Source organism: Pleurodeles waltl, chromosome 12, assembly GCF_031143425.1.
Source record: "Pleurodeles waltl isolate 20211129_DDA chromosome 12, aPleWal1.hap1.20221129, whole genome shotgun sequence".
Lineage (NCBI taxonomy): Eukaryota > Metazoa > Chordata > Amphibia > Caudata > Salamandridae > Pleurodeles > Pleurodeles waltl.
Window position 1 is genome coordinate 271,123,692 of NC_090451.1, and position 18,113 is coordinate 271,141,804.

The following is an 18,113-nucleotide window of genomic DNA, read 5'->3' on the forward strand; positions in this document are numbered from 1 at the left end:
GATCTCAATTTATCTACCTCAGAGTGATGGAAGGCAGAGTTGGTTTCACTTTAAATGAAACGTATGACCTGCAAGTCACCACATTTCTTAGTTACACATCTTGAAAATTACTAAGCAGAGAAGAAATTTACTCCAGTGCAAAACAGAAAAGAGAAAAATACAAAACAGGATATGCTCCTAATCTCTAGATATGTAGACATTAAGAAACTTGATTTGTATGACAGAAAACCTATAACAACACTGTTTCAACCTGTAGCTAGATTTACACTAAGAGCACGGGCTGATCTTGTCAACAATGTTTGGGGGAAAATAGAAGAATCCTAATAAAACAGGATACTATTTAATACATATAGAAATTGCCAAGCTAGAGAAAATACGCATGATTCATGTAGACATCTCGAAGAGCCCAGAAACCTCACTGATATTCCTGTTCAAAACTCTGATCATTAAAAGCTGAAAACTACACTTATGCACGCTGCTACAACAAAGAAATACCTGCACTCACTGAAGGTGGAAATACATTGAATTATTAATGCTTTGTTTGATCAAAGAACAATCCCCAATGTCTTAAAACATGCAATTACAACCCCCTTACTCAAGAACAAAGACAGGCAATCGACCTTCATACTGGAGACGCAACATGAGATCACAACAACCAATATCCAATAAAGTCCAATCATTTCTCTTGTTACAAAACTGACAAATTCAAATCATTTTTTTCGATCTATCCGCAGCATGAGACAGAGTGGACAATACAATTCTACTGGATCTACTGTAAAAGTGTGCAGGAGGGAACTAACGTAGCTGTCCAATGCTTAGAACCATTCTCTACCAACAGAAGAAAGCAAGTTAAAATAAACTCTTCCCTCGCACAACAAAGCAACTTGCATGTGGAATTCCGCAGGGATCGCCCCAGACTTTTTTACTGTTGAATATTTATATGAGACTATAGCTTCAGAAGTTATCATTCCACAACCATCTGTTTCAACTGTATGCACATGATATTGAACTATACATATATTATGTGATACCTTAAAGAACCACAATAGAAACAACAATAATAGCCTAATGCATCACTGAACAAAGGGCAGTTACCTGTGCCAGTACAGATCCTGAAAGTGTAACAGGCTTACATTCTTTTAGCCAAACAAACCCTAAATGCCTAAAAAAGTTTAGGAAATAGGAATTGACAAGCATACATTTTGATCAACAAATTGCAACAGTAGTTGAAAATACTGCTTTTATCGCATGCTTTTTGGAGGGATCCTTCTGCTGCTCCAGGTGACATCACAATGGCTTTGACAATGGATTTGTAGTTATGAAGATTCACTCACTGCAACATTGTCAATGCCGGAGCCATAAATAAAGCATTGCAAAGCTGCAAAGCATACAATATCAACCAGCTAAACTGGCCTTTCTCTGGCCTTCAAGGACCTTCACCTGCAGCCAGTGATGGAGAAAACACAATTTAATCTTCTACGCACGATCTTCACAGCGCTCTAGGGATTGGGTCTCAAATATCCTCCAGGGCTTTTCACACCCTACAGGCCCCTGAGAAGTCGAATCTGACATTGTAAAACATAGAGATATCAAATCAGGTTTTGGAAGCTCGGCTTTGGAAATAGCTGTGTCCAGACATCAGAAATCGTACTATCTTGCTGAAAGTAATAAAAAAAAATAATCAAAAACTAGTCTGCTGAAAGAAGCTCTACCTTCCTGGTAGATGTTATTATGGGACTATCAGCTCCTCCTGCAGAGATAGAACTCCTAGAACTTACCTACAGCTCAGGGTTATAACTCTGATTCAGAGACTTTAACAACTGGTGTAGCCTTCAAAAGTCAGCTGTAAGTCCATATTACGCTCAAAAAGATGCAAAGGGAACATCCAGAAGTTCTCCAGAGCAACGTGTGACAGTTAAAAGGGCAAATAGTTTGCACATTTGACTAGGTCCATTTTGAAACCGGTACTGGACTAATTTACAGAGAAGGCACCGCATACAACTCAAAATATCAAACTGATTGTTTCAGTTATTTTAGAAGCCTTTCCAAGCAGACTGCAATCCGTGTTGGGGAAAACACCTTATAGCTAGTAGCAAAGATGAGAGTGAAACACCAGTCTTGGTGGAGCCAAAGCCTACTACAATAGGCATGCAGACAAATGTGCGGTCAAGCCACACCCGCCCCGCCAAAAAAAAAGAAAGGAAGTAAGCAGTGCAGACACAACAGTGAGATGTGGAAAGAACTCCAAGTATGCAGTTGGGTGCTGCTGCTCAAGGTTAGTATTTTGTCCAGTGATATTATAAGTACTGGGATCAGCCTTGTGCGTTTAAGCAACCTGTTCCATACCATCATTCCAGTTTCTCTGTGGTAGTTTAAATTAAATCGGAATTATGAATGATTATTAGTGTGGGTAAGTGAGGTCATGTAGATGAGTGGTGGGGTTATAGATGAGATTAAGGAGGTTATGTATTGCTAGGTTGCAGGGGTATGAATTTGAAAGAAACAGAGGTTGTGTGTTTTAATATGAGTTGGACATTTTCAGAAGTACAATCACAGAGATTGAGGCAAACATGCTTGTAGCTTTGAGAAGGTTTTATTCAGAGAGAGGTGACAGAGGATGCAAGAGAAGAATAGAACCATTAGAAAGAAAAAAAGTAGCGCTCACTATCAGAATTTTTAAGTAAAGTAATTTTTTTATGCCAGATTTAGAAATAATGGAAGATGGTTTTTGAGATATTATGCAATTTGAGGACTGTAGAAAGAAACAGAATAATTTGCATGCAAAGATACTGATATATTTGATATTTTTGATGGGCACTAGAACCAGGTGAACAGTCTGTCCACTGCTAGGCTACCACTACACCATTGCTCGAGGGAAGTCAGCTGTACACAAAAAATGTTAAGGAAGGTTATGCATAGAGGGAGCAGGTGTGAGAAACAAAGCATACTGTGAAAGATAAAGGGGGTGTTCCACAGTTAAAAAACACTCACAAACATTAAAAAGTGTTAATCCGTTTTCTTTAAAAAACTATTTTGATATAATAGATTTGTCAATGACTCTTTCCTCAATAAGTACTTCTACGTAAATGCATAGATCTAGTTACACAGAGTGGTTTAGGTGAGGGCAAGAAGCATAATTTGCTTGTAAGTAGACAAGTGGCGGGTGGTTTTCCCCGGGTCTTGATCAAGCCACCATTGTGGTAATCCCAAAGACCCATCCTCCGTCGCAGCATTGTTCTGCCTACCGCCCTATCTCACTGTTTAACACCGCAGTTAAGATTCTATCTACGATATTAGCCACCAGGCTGAAGAGGGTGTTACCCTCACTGATACACCCGGATCAATGTGGCTTTATGCCGACTAGGAGTACTAGGCATTTCATTCGATGACTACAGGCAGCACTGGCTTATCGTGCCTCCCTGACCTCTCCTCTGGTGCTCCTTCTCATAGACTTTAAAAAAGCGTTCGACACAGTGGATTGGACGTATCTTTCCCAAGTGCTTCTAGTGCTGGGATTGATCCTAAATATCGGGGACTGGTGAAGCTCCTTTATTTCAATCCAACTGCTCGGGTGAAGGTGAATGGAGTAGTATCGGATAATTTTCCCATTTGCAGGGGAACCCGCCAGGGGTGCCCTCTGTCCCTGCTTCTCTTTGCACTAGAGACGGAATTGCTTGCCAAGATTATACGATAAGACCCATTGATTGACGGGTGGTCTTGGCCCACAGGGCGCGAAGGCCGCATAGCGTTGTACGTGGATGACGTACCCCTGTACCTGGTTAACCCAGCCAGTAGCGGACCCCGATCTTTGCAAATATTGGGGCTGTTCTCTGAGGCCTCTGGCTTGACACTCAACCCCAGCAAGTCCATGCTAGTCCCCTTACATCCTGCAAGGGATTGCTATGACTGGCAGAATAGTATTCCTATATGGCGTAATAACTTCCGGTACCTGGGAGTGAATGTTGCCCTTCTGCCCGAATTGGCCTGATCGCATAATGTCTCACCTCTCAGAGGATCAGAAAAGACCTCCAGAGATGGCAGACTCTGCCCCTTAATGTCTTGGGAAGAATAGCGCTAAATAAAATGATTGTTCTACCTCTGTTCCACTGTCTTCTCCAGAATTTCCCTTACCTACCAGATACCTAAGAGATGGTTTAAAGAAATGGATGCAGTGGCGCAACAATTCCTATGGTACATTTCTCACCCTCGACTTGCATTCCGCACTTGTCAAGGGGATGAGTTTGCAGGGGGGTTGGGAATGTTCAATCTCTATCTCTATTACTTAGCCATGCACTTGCTGGTGATTAATGACTGGCTGAGAGGTGGTTGGTGGGATCCAGCGTACCAGCTATGAACTCCTGACAATGGGCTTTCCCAGAATGCTTTAGATACTGTAAGGTAACCCCCTGCCGCGCACGATTCCAGAGGTGATGAGGGGGGTGCTGCTGGGGTGGAGGGCGGCACAGGGGGCAACGGGATGGTGGCGGAGGTTCACCCAGCAGACCCCGCTATTGCGGGGGCATGCCTTGGCGAGGTCACGGCCCTGGAAGGGTTCCAGAAATGGGACTATATAGGCATTTCACTTTTGGGGGACATTTGGGTGGACTCCCATATGCGGTCCTTTCAGGAGCTTCAGCGGCAGTACTCGCTCATTAAGACCCAGTTTCATAAATATCTACAACTCAGGATTGCATTGAGTGTACATATTCAGGTTGGCACGACTCTCCCTGAGTTTAGTCCTGTGGAAGCAAAAATCCTGATGGGTGGTTTAGGCACGGGAGGGGTGTCTCAGAATACCCCACCCTGGTCACCAACACAGCGGAACCATTCAATAAGCTTCGAGAGAAGCGGGAGGGCTGGCTGGGCCGAATAGAGGATGAGGATTGGCGGGATGCCTCGACTGCCCCGAGGCTCTTAACTATGACCACCCGCCTCCGTGTGGTACAAACATATTATCTACATACAGCATACCTCACGCCTAATAAAATGCACAAAGCGGGTCTCCAACCTCACGTGGACTGGCCCCGCTGTGCGGGCCCCAATGCAGACTTCTACCATATGGTGTCGGTCTGCCCACACATAGCAACCTACTGGTGAGCGGTCACAGCTGAAATCTCCAGAATCCTGCAGGTGGAGGTGGAGGCTGCCCCGCTGCCGATCCTGTTGGATGTCCTAGAGGGAGTGGGGACTAGCAGAGCGGAGCGGGCCTTCTTGGGGGTGGCATGCCTGATAGCACAAAGAGATATCACAACCGGCTGGAAAGTGGAGATGGCACTGGCAATTGCTCAATGGCAGCGAGGGGTGGACTGGTGTGCCCAGCAAGAAAAATTGGTATATGAAGCAAGAGGGTGCCCAGCTAAGTATACCAGGGTGTGGGGGAGGTGGACAGGGACAAGGGATATCCGATCAAATGCTACACCTTCGGTGTGACGACAACTGAGTGACATGACAATCAGTGGTGATTATGTACCCATGCAAACTAAATGGGATTTATACACTAATATGCCTATGAGGTGCAGATGTGACTTATTGTTAAGTTGTCATGCAAAACTAATAAAAGTGTTTATAAAAAAAGTGGCTCCCAAATCAATTAAGTTCAAAATCGGTTAAGCCACAAAGGGTCACATGCATGACAGAGACCACCTTTCCCTATCTGTCTTAGCAGGACACTCACCTTGGCAAAGAAGGAATGGAGAACCAAACCATGCATTGCCCAATCTGAGTAGTTAGGGTGCAATGGCTCTCTAGAGGCCAAATGTCACTGCCTCTCCAAGATGCAAAGACAGCAATTTTTGGATGCACAGAATATCTACTGCAGGACTCCTCCTTCATCTGCTCAGCGGTGGGCTAAATTCTTCATTAGAAGGCTGCAGTAACTTAACGGAACAGCTAAAAGGGGCAGTATTCTGATGATTTAGTAATCAACACCACAAATTATTCATCCAGGATTTGCTTTGGAAGCCAGTAACAGCATGCTAGGCATCACTAATATACTCAATGCACAGTTTTAAAATCATGGCTTAAGATGCGAGGTGTAGATATTTTATTCCAGTTTTTCCATAGCACAAATTTAATCCAGAGAATAGCAAAGAAGGTTGCAGAACAATAAGTGGGTATACAAGTTTAATATTTTAGGACTATAACCAGTGCTAAAGCAATTCAAACATTACCAGGAGAGGTTGGAGATATCAGAATGATCTAACTTGTCTCAAAATAGGGTCATATCAGTATTTCACATGAGAATACCAGATAGATTTAAACAGGCACAATGAAATCATAAGGCCATATTGGTTTTACAAATCAGACTAATTTTCCATAAAAGGGACGTTGTAATACATGCATATGTAGGACATCTCTTAAATTGGTGAAGGCCACAGCTTAGAAGGAAGGAGCAAAAAGCATGTGGTTTCCTACAGAGAAAGGCATATAAAAAGTAGAAAGACAAGTCTGATAAGGATAGCAGAGAAAGGAAAGAAATTACTGGGGTGGGTTAGATAGAAAGGTATGTAAGAAAGAAAGGTAAAGGTAGCCCAGAGTTTGAGATATAGACAGCATGTAACTTTCAGGATGTAATGAATGCAGAGGGAGGACCATCAGTTTGTTCTTAAGTAAATGCCACACTAATCCTTCTCAAACTTTTCGCTATGTTTGAAACACTGTCTCAGAAAATTCTTATCTCCTATCTTCACATCATCAGCATCCACAACAAAGTTCTATCTTGATATAAAACTTTCCTTTACAACTGCATTTAATGAGTGAGACTATAATCTTACAATTCTAACAACCTACATAATTTTCATAGGGTTAGTCAAGGTTCCCCCTTAAGCCAGACTATTTAAAGTCTGCTCAAATTGTCCTGCTTTTCTAGTTTGATGCTTCGGTTTTCAAACTGTTTCTAACACAGACAACACTCAGATCATCATCTCTACTTTCAGAAATTGTGCTTCCACTAAAGAGAGATCCCTAAATGGAAAACAGTCAGTTGTCTTAAGCTGAATGACCAAACAAAGATTCTGTTATTTGAAAAATGGACCGCTTTCCGATGTTTTGTGGCTGATGGAACTCGGACCTTTTATTACACCAGTTCCATAGGCAAAAACCTGGGCTTCAACATTGATTTTGAGGTTAGCTTAGCCAGGCAAATCAACCAAATCTTCTATTTCTCACTGCTTATAACCCTATGCTAAATCATCCCAGTTCTGCTGATCATGTGCTGTACAACTATCATACAATCTCTCATTTACTCTTGAATTTACTAAACCAATTCTCTCTGTCTTGGTCTTCCTCAAAACTTCACCTCACACCTGCAAGTCATTCAGAATGCCAGAGCCCACATTATTCTTAACCCCTCTGCACATCACCCTGTCCCCTCTCACTTAACTACTTGCCACTTTCTTCCAGTCAAGAAAGGGTTGTTTTCAAAGCTATGTGCATGACACACAAAGTGCAGACAATACTGGGCTCCATACTTTGCATAAGATGACCATTTATTACACTGGGACACTCTCTCTATGTTGTAGTCAGCACATGATCGTCAGTGTTCCGGGAACTCATCGTATGTGCATAGGCAGTCGTTTGTTCAGTTACCTAGCCGCAAAGCACTGGATCTCCCTCCCTGAAACTCTGAGGTTGACTGCTCCTCACCTACTGTTTGCAAAGAAATGTAAAACTTGGCTCTTCACTGCACAGATAAAAGTCCTGCATCCTTTGAGAACACTGTTCCACATCATAGGAGGAAATCTAGAAAGGAGGAGGGATAGATAATATGCCATGGTGTACCAGGGGGGTTCTATGTGGAGACTGTTCATGTTTCTTAATGTTCCATGCCCACCTGATATTTTGAGTTTGTTCTTCAAGTAATGATGCATGTTGAGTTTCAGATGTCTGAAGATAGTGCTATGGGCCCTGAAAGTGCACCAAGCTTAAAGGAAAAGCCAATTTTAGTTTGGTACGTATGGGAATATCGGTGTGGTACAGAAATATTTCCTGAAGTCAACAATCTTTCTAACTGTAGTATGAAGGAGTCCACTGGGAGATATGGCGCTGTGGATGATCTCAGTGTCTAAACTCAAGTTGTGAAGATGTGTTTGCCGTGACACTGCTATACTAACATTAGCTGGGGTCAGGACTAACGCAAAGGAAGTTAGTATTCTCAGAAAGTCTGCTACTGTACTGGATGCTCTGGGCATGGATGTATGAAGAAACAACGCATGCGTATATAACTCATGTCCTTCCAACGCGGTCTGAACAACGACCGTGTCTTTACCACACATGCCTTTACCATGCATGCCTTTACAACGAATTTAGTTGTAAAAGCATGTTGGGTAAAGGAACATGTGTGGTCAATTCTCCCCTGCCCCCTTGCACCTGATACCATACTCCACACCGCCCAAGCTCTTAAAACTGCCCCTTCCAACACCTGTCCTGAGCCCTAACCATCACCCCATGCCGTGAGCACTAAAAGTAACCTGGCCATGCCCTATAAACTACCCAACCCCCCACCCTCACTCTGAACCCTAAAACCTACCCCACCGCACCTGCCCTGAACCCTGCCCTAAAAACTACCCCCATCTTAAACCCTAAAACCTACCCCGCCCAGTCCTAAAAAAAATACCGACCCCCCCTACCGCCTGTTCCATAAAACCACCCCGCACTGTCCTAAAAACTACCCTGACCGCCCCGGCCCTAAACCCTAAAACCTACCCAGCGCGGTCCTAAAAACTACCACAACCCCCTGCCCTGATCCCCAAAACCTACCCTGCCCTGTCTTAAAAACTACCCCCACCTCTCCACCCCACCCTGAACCCTAACACCTACCTACAACCTCATACCCTGCGTGCCCGGTCCTAAAAACTACCCTGAACCCTCGTCCTGTCCTTAAAAAGTACCCCAAGCCACCACCTCACAAACCCGGCCCCACTTACCTCTCTCTCCTCTGCTCTTTCCTGTTCCGCCCGGGCACCTAGACCGCTTTCTCTGCTGTTACCATGCAGTCTGGTCAATGCCTAGTGCTGCAGTGACTGCGTTGTAAGTGATGTTTTTCTCTGGGCATATGTACCGGTGAGAGCCAAATGTGTACAGTACCACAGATCCACTGTCTGCCAGCACATGTGAGCAAGCCACTCACTTGTTGAAGTAAAGAAACCTGACTCTGGTGATGTCATGAGAATTATTGCTCTGTCAGGTAGTTTCAGCCCCAACATATTCGGATGACCCAGAATTAACAACCTTCTGGGCTTTGTGGGGGGTGTGGAGAGCGATAAAGCAGGTGATAAACTCAAGGCTCTCCATGAGGTTACCCCCATTAGGGCACTTTTATCATAAACACCTGTGAGACAGAGGCAGGGCTTTCTGTGGTTTCCACTACAGATCCCTGTGAGAAGCCAAACCCAGCTGCGTTTTTTGCATCTAGCAGGGAGCAAGCGCATCACCTAGATTGAGAGGCCTGTAGGACTAAAGGACTAAGGACGTGGACTAAGGACCTTCTTCTGCTTTCGAGAGAGACTGTAGATTCAGGGGAGGGGAGGGTGATATTTGATTAAAATCAAAAACTTTCCAGCGTTGTGGGTGCATCCCCAACCAGATATTTGGTTGTGCTTCAATGAACTGTAGTCTCTTAAAAAGATAGACAGGCTCTTGACAGTTATTGTTTTAAGTAGGAGTAAATATCCAGCCCTTGCTGATACAAGTAGGCACCCACCAATGCTACCACTTTTGCATATTAATAATTTGATGCAACTCATTAACATTTTTTTTTTTTTTAAGTAACTGGTCATCCTAATAAAATATTTTGCATAATACTGTAGTACAATGTCCAGGGAGTGAAACAAACTGCTTGGAAGTACATGATACAGGCAGTGGAGTCATCTTCAAGGCAGCAATGTCCAAATGCTCCAAGACAGAACCCAACAGAAAGAAACATTTGACATCCTGCAAGATTGCTTGAAAGTTTGCCTGAGAAAAATAAGGTATGGACTTAAGGAAACTGAAAAAACACCCTTCCCCAATAGCCCCATCTTCTTGTATAGCATCTGCATTCACCTGGCACATTAGATGGATCACTTCTCAAAATGTTTGGCCATTTATTATTCCGATCCAGAACAGCTGCAAGTGAAAAGTGCTGGATCTTGTTCCAGTTAATTTACGCAATCACTAAAGATGATTGCATCAAGTATCAGTGGCCCTACATACTGCACTTTCTGTTGATTACTAGGGGGAAGTGGAGCCTCTATCAAATTTTACAGTCTACTTTCAGGATGTCCCAACTGTAGGGGCACAGCAACCTTCTATAAGACCCGAGGGGAACACCAGCCCAAATCAGCATTCCAGAAATCGAAAGAGGAGCTGCACAGAAAAAGCATAGGACCAACAGCAATGGCAATATTCCTCAGGATCTTTTGCTTTATATTTATGCTTATACAGATGCATAGGGCATTCAGCAAGGAGCTGGAGATCAGCTAGGTCCAGGGAAGTGAGAGTGGGATGTATAAACTTAGGAAGGGTACCAAGAGGAATAGTTATGTCTCTTAGAAAACTCCCTGTGGTGCAGGCTTCAACCAGTGTGTCCACCTGCTTAGGCAGCAGGGGTGTAGAATTTAATAAAATATTCACTTGTCAATGGGACAGGTTACTTCTTAAATCTACTTGTCCTGTAAAAAATCTACTTGTCCCTTTGCTGCCATATAGCACACTGACAAATTATGGAAGCAATCACATTATGTGAGAGCTCTGATAATAGTCTCTCTGATTATGTCAGGGTAACTACTATAGTAGGGCTTGAATACTTGCAATTTCAATCCCTACTAAGGCAATTTCCTTATTTTGCCACCTTTCCACAGATCTACATACTGGGGCATGGAGGCCATCAGCCACCTTAATAGCCTATGTAACACAAGTTCCAGGTACCAACATTTTAGGTTCTTGTATGACACCATTTAGTATGCGATATATCCTGAACCAGGAGGATGGGATACATTCACAACTACCAGCTCACACGTGCTGTTGAGACTTCCTAATGAAACAGAGATATTTATAAGAAGCTACACAAGGAGTACAATTCAATAGAAAAGTAACATAAGTATCTGTTGATCTGCAACTCATTTTTTGGCTCTGGACCTCAGAGCACTCAGAGATTTCAGGGTAATCACTCATTGGAGTTAAAAGATATGTTTCAACCCTTTAAATACGTTTTGAGAAAGAGATTCACCAGGTTTCAATATGTGGCAGAAAAAGTGCTGTGATTTAAAGGACACCTCCTTAGAGGCGGACTCACCAACACCAATGTCCCCTTTTGCCTGCATACTTGTAGTGTGGGACTTGTTATCACTGAGAATTAAGGGAATGCATATACCCTGCTCTGGCTCTAGTCTTAACAAAATCATCATTGGGTCTGATCTCCAGCTAAAGAGTTGTGGAAGTTGATGGTCAAGCCAAAAAGCAAAGAGAACTATCCAGCATGGATGTAATTTGTTCATTATCTTTCTGAACATCTTTGGATTTAGTTTCAATACACTGAAGCCCTTCAGTGTTTGGAATTCTAATCCGCTATCCTACTGAGTTTCCGTAGTAGATAGTAAGCAGTGTCCAATTCTTATTGTATGGACGAAAGTGCTAAAAATCTCTGACCTGACCCGCCAAAAGTCTCAAACTTGTCCCCCACAGGCAATATATGTATCGAAGTGCTGATAAATTGTCCATCTTCAATTGATGGAGCTCTGGACTTTGTTTCTTGCTCAATGTCTCAAAGAAAATAATCCTGCTAGCAACTCTAAGAAGATGATATGCAATTGCTTCTCCTCTTTGAACCATAGGCCGTTTGTGGTAGTCTCCCAGCATCAGGCTCCCCATGCTGACAGGCTCACATCCAATTCTATTACTAGATCTGGTGGGGATCCAAATAAGGCTCCGCTGTTCCAGAGTTTCATATGGCTCAACCACCACTGAAGTTCCATTTTGGCTTCTGTTGCCACTTTCACCTTTGCAACGTATGCAAGACATTTCCTCAAATGGAAGGCCTTCAGCCTCTGCAATGTCCGGTAGCAGAGAGGACACAGGAAGACTGCCTGGAAAGACAATGCCAAAAACCCAGATGCTTTAGAGAGGTCTGATCTTTCAATTAGGCTATCCTCAGTTCCTTCTGGATGAGCAGCATCTTCCCTTGGGGTAGCTTTAGTTCTAGCTGTGCCAAGTCTATGATGAATCCCAAGAAGCCTGTAATCCGCGTATGTTTGATTTTGGATTTTAAGCACTGAGTATGAAACCCAGATTCTGGAGCAGCGACATTGCCATTACTAGATCCTTTTTGAGCCATACAATGTTCTAGTTCTTCAACAATATATCATCCATGTAGACTATCAACCTGATTCCCTCTCGATCGGAGCAGCTCCATAACTGGTCTTAGCTCCTTGGTAAAGCATCATGGAGTGTAGGAAAGACCGAAACGAAGTACTGTAAACTCATACACCTGAAGTCTCCACATAAATTGTAGGAATCTTCTCTGAGGTACAAAGATCAGATTTGCGAGGTATGTATCCTTCAAATGCAACCTGACCATCCAGCAGTTTGGTAGCAGGTCTTGAGAAGATGATTGCCTTCCATTTCAAAGGGGTGATATACCAGCCACTTTTTGAACTCTAAAATGTATTGCCGGTTGACATCCTTTGTCCTTTTTGAAAAGGAAAATATTGCTTAGGAACCCTTTTTGGAGTACTGTTGTTTCAATTATTGCTCATTTGGTCTGTAGTGAATTCACCTCTAGGTCTATAAGATTGAAATCTTCCTCGGAAAAAAGGAAGAATGGGTCTTCTCCTCATAAAGTCCCAATAAATTCTACCTTGTAGCCCCCCGTTACCTTCCTCCATTTTGGTAGGAAGTGCCCTAGCCTGCCTGTCACTTTTGGGTGGAACAAAAAAGATAAACCTTACAGGAGTTTCCTCCAGGGGCATCAGATACTCTACAGAAGTTTCCTCTGGTGTTTTGACCTTTGGAGTTGTCTCTGATTTGGAAAAGACCTCTGAATTTTCTTTGGACTTGGGAATAAAAAAAGCCTTCTACCCTGAAATGTTTGGGAGGTTGTGGTATAAGGGCAGCCGGCTGAGCACCACCTTCCTCTACCAGTCCCACTTTAAAAACCTTCTGGCCAAATACCCTTATCATTGACTGCAGTGCCTTATCCAAGGATGAGAAGGTCATCACAAATTTACTCAGTTCTTTGATAAAAGAATCTTCGAACCGGCCACCAAACACCATTGGTGGTGCCTCTTTGGTAGTTAACTCTTCATGTTTAGCATCTAATTTTATCAATAGAGAACAATGTCTCTCTGACGAGAGGGTGCAGTTTGTATTCCCTAGGAAGCATATCACTATTTGCACCCACCGCAACAATATGTCGGAAGAAACGGGATGCCAGTTTCCTATCTATTTCAGGAGTCGGCAACACTTTAACCACCCCCTTGGAATGGTCTTGGGCAGTCTGTCTTGAGGTGGGTCCTCAACTCTATCTAGGGGGTTCATTTACCTCGTGCCTACATACTGGACTTTCAACACTCTGACCCATTCTGCTGACCTAAAGTGATATATAACTTCTGGGTCTACACATGCTAACATGCCATGTTGTTTGGGCCTGACAGCCCCCCTCTACTTGACTGCTCTAAGTCCTGGGAATTTGGGGTCTCCTTCTTTTAGCACAGGTCAGCTTGGCCAGTTTCCTCACCTGAGTGCTTGTCCTGGTTAGAATACCCCAACTCCTTCCTGTAACCGAAGTCTACCAGTTGTGGAAACCTTTCATCTTCACTAGGGGTACTCCCAGGATACTCATCCTTTAGTAGTTCCTCCATGGAACTCACCCATCATTTCAGGAATGCCTGCTTGAGTTTCCCTGAGGTGGTGTGGGAGAACTACTGTTCTGGCCTTAGGCTTACAAGCATCCTTCTGAGTTCCCTGAAGTTATAGGGGTCTAGAGGGTCCTCAGCCCTCCCCCATTCAGTGGTTCAAACTACGCCTAGTGGCTCAGATCACATTTGCCTGTCTAGGGGCTCCAGAGCACAAGAAGACACCTTCTGCAGTGACATCTATTGTGTCTAAAAAAATCCACATCCAAGGGGAGAAGGAATTGCCCCTCCTGTGCCACCTCTCCGATAGCCTCCCGGCGTCCATCGGCAATGATGATCAGAAGCAGTTACTGCTTATACTGGTGGAGGGATATGTAATTTAACTCCCCGTAAGCCTTAGCAAAGAATGGACTCTGTCAAGAAACGCTCGGCCTACATGATCAGTGAGTCAAGGACTTCGATACCCCCTTAGATATAATGGGCTGACCTTGCCTAGTTACACAATATAAATGAGCATGGTTCTGGAAATAACTGTTACCCTGCTATGTATTTCCTTTGTGATTTGAGGTAAAAGGCTTAACCCAGCAGATACAGGCCGGAGTTGCAATGTGACGTCTTTGGGATCTCTCTTGTATGACCAACGAGATGTGCCCCAAAGGCTCCACCACCTGCTGTGTGTCAGGGGACTGCATGGACAGGCCTCTGTACTTCTTTTCCACCAAAGCTCAGTTGTTTATTTTCCTGTTGTGCGGTGTGAGTGTAGTCAGCACCTCACTAAGTTCCCTGTCCACCGTTAGTGCAGTTGTGTGAATGCCGCATCTCAGTGCAGAAAAGAGATAAACAGGTACCTGTTCTTCAGGAATGTTTTTCAGATTTTCAATCCTACTTCCACTAAGTCTGAATATTATGAAGGATGCTCATGGCAGGTCGCATCAGTTTGTGCTCGATAGGACCCTTTGATTGATGCTGTGGTGGACTACAGGGGATGCCAGGATGTCCCAGGAACTTTTGAACAGGCTTCATACGTCATCAGGAGGGCTTGGTCAGGATCCATGACTTAACAGTATGGTTTGACTTTGAAAAGAAGGTCCAGTGGTGTCTGGGACAGAATATGGACCCTGTGAGGGCAGATGCAGTGCATATACCTACTTTCTATGAGAGTTACTAGACAAGGGACTAGCCTATTGCATGATTAATAACAGTGAATCTGCAATTTCGGAGGGAAACTTACCCTCCAAAGGAGCGCCTTTGGGGAAGCACGCTCTGGTCTATAGGCTGCACAAAGCAATGAGACTATCAATACCTCCAGAACCACAATATTGATGTTCGTGGGACATAAACCTAGCTTTCAAACGTTTAGAGATTTTTCAAGACAAACCATTCCGCTATGCAATAAAAAACATCTACATGGTCAAAAGCTGAAGTGTACAGCTGTGGAGAAGCTCAAAAGGAGGACACATCAAGGTCAAGATTAAGTTAAAAGTCCAATAGTAGGGTAAAGAAGGAAGCAGGAGGAAACATGTGAACAAGCCCCTATAACAAACTCGTAACAATGGGTAAATTAAATAAAGAAAGCTAACTCTGTAAACAAAGAAAGACTGAATGGCTTTACATATAACCCTTATTTGTACCCACACCAAAGCATTACTAGGCCAAAGCTAAAAACAAACAGAACACCACCTGTAGAGGGTCAACCAGCTTTAGCTCACATCTGGCAACAAACTTTTTCCAATAAACAGAATATACAGACTTAGTAAAAGTATGGCAAGCAGCCAGAATAAAATCTACCGACCTCTAGGGGAAGATCAAAATTGCAGCACCAGAACCAGTCAGAGCAGAAGCCGATGATGGCCCCAATGGAGTCACTGATCGCAACACCAAGGAAGAAACATAAAGAAACACAGTAGTCTAACAGGGTCAATCAGTACTGGGGGAAGAACCCACGAGCAGAAATTCAACTGGAGGCTCTGACGGATCTGGTGGGCCATAGGCGCAACAGTAGGGATAGCAATCATCTTGAAAAGTTGTAGCATGGTCTACTTGAAGACTGCAATTTTTTGTGGAGTTGATTATCTCAGCAACCTCTGGTTGCATAGGTTTCAGAATCTAATTGACATCCTAATTTGGCATCACATCTGGATTTGGGCCTTTGAAGTCTCTCTTCTGAGAGGGCGAAGAACTACATTTGGATTTTTTTTCATTCATCTTTGACTTGTTCTTGTGACTTGCAGTAAGATGAATAATTGGAACTGGTCTGGGAACAGCATCACAATTTGGAGCGGAACTGCCTCGGTTTCTTGTGCTCAGTGACAGAGGTTGTCCTCTTCCTCACTGTAGGCCTTTGGATGCATCAGCGAGCATTGTTGCATAGCCTCAAACCCAGTTTAATGTTGAGATACCAATGGTAGATATCATGCAGGTCTGTGACCAACATCTGCTCCAGCAAATGATGCAGTTAGAAACCAGTCATCTTACGGAGAAACATGCTTTTGTACAGTGTTTGATATTTTCAATTTGACTGAAAACTTCAACATAACGTGTTAAAAGCTGTAGCAGCTTAACTCCAAATCGGGGACGCAGGGAGCTGAAAAAGAGGAATGATGTCAGTAGCGCATAGGGGTAGGCACCTATATGCAGCTTTGTGTTATCACATCTTGGTGTGGAGTGAGTAGCTACAAAGCCCGCTGGCACCACCTACCATCACACAGGTCTAGTGCAGAAAAGGTTTCCAGTTCCAGTCTGACAACTGAGGAAATCCACAAGGTAGGCAACTTCAGCTGAAAGTATCCATCAAAAGTAACATTTTCAAAGGCCAATCAGGGCCTTTATTACTAAAAGTTACACTATAGGACAAACTTTGATAGTGAAACACACATGATCCCAGATTCAAAATGTAGAGTGTCTGACCTCTGATCAACATGGACTTTAGATGATAAATCAGTTTGATAAGTAAGTAAAGCCTTGCTTGCCCAGTGGACGTCTGTTCATGGCAACACTTTCTGTTCCATGGCATGTGTGGCTGTAGAGACACATGCTTTGCATAGACTGTAAAGCAGTCCCTCGATATAAGCGGTGGCTGGCCTGTAGGAGTTGCAGTTGACTAAAAAGGTGTTATGACTGAAAAAGTGTTCAGTGCAAAATTTGGCTTGTTGGAGTGCTAATACATCTACACAATAATGCTTAGTAAATGTATATGGTGTAAACCATGTAGCACCTAAACATACATCTGCTATGGAAATATTATCTAGAAAAGACACAGAAGCACCTTTCTTCATAGTGGAGTGTGCCATGTGGGTAATGGATAACCGTCTTTTGGCTTTATCATTGCGAGTTTGAATACATGTGATTATCCATCTGGCGATACCATTTTTTGATATTGGGTTACCCTTATTAGGTAATGAAAATGTGACAGTTGTTTTGATTTCCTTAACTGTTTGGTTCTGTCAATATAATACATGAGAGCCCTTTTAATATCTAGTGTGTGAAGAGCTCTTTATGCTGCCAAGTCTGATTGCAGAAGGAAAACTGGTAATTCAAAAGACTGGTTTATATGGAATTGTGAGACAACTTTTGGAAGGAATTTAGGATTTGTTTGAAGGACTACTCTATCCATATGAATTTGGAAGAATGGTTCTTCTAAAGTTAAAGCCTAAAGCGCACTCACACGACTTAGGGAAGAGATAGCCACTAGGAAAGCCACTTTCCATGAAAGGAACAGTAACTGACATAAATGCACTGGCTCGAAAGGTGGACCCGTGAGCCTAGTAAGAACAACATTTAGGTTCAGGCAGGTGCTGGAAGTACTCTGGGTGGAATGACAATTAAGGCCTTCCAAGTAAGCCTTAATAACTGGTATTCTTTATAGAGAGGTGTGCGGTCTGTTTTGGAGATATGCAGCTATTGCGGCTAGATGAAGACGAATAGATGAATATGCTAACTTTTCTTTTTGTAAATGTAGCAGATAACAATGTCTTGAACCAAAGCTTTTAGTGGGTCATTGTGTTTAGGTTGACAGTAACATACAAAATGTTTCCATTTTGCAACATAACAATGTCTAGTTGTAGGTTTACATGCTTCTCTCAGAATGTCCATACATTCTGGCAGTAGGTTTAAGTAACCAATCTCTATGACTTCAGGACCCATATCACAAGGTTGAGAGATTTGGGGGTCGGGATGCCTTATCTGTCCTTGATTGTGAGAAAGAAGGTCAGGCCTGTTGGGGAGCTTCTTGTGTGGAACTAGTGATAGACCCAGAAGTGTTGTGAACCACGGTTGACGTGCCCA

The 18,113-nt window shown here is 43.3% G+C and overlaps 1 protein-coding gene across 1 annotated transcript in view; it reads right to left on the bottom strand.

Annotated features, from left to right (window-relative positions):
* MBTPS1 (membrane bound transcription factor peptidase, site 1) overlaps positions 1 to 18,113 on the bottom strand; it is a 353,237-nt gene that overhangs the window by 86,900 nt on the left and 248,224 nt on the right. The window lies entirely within an intron of this gene.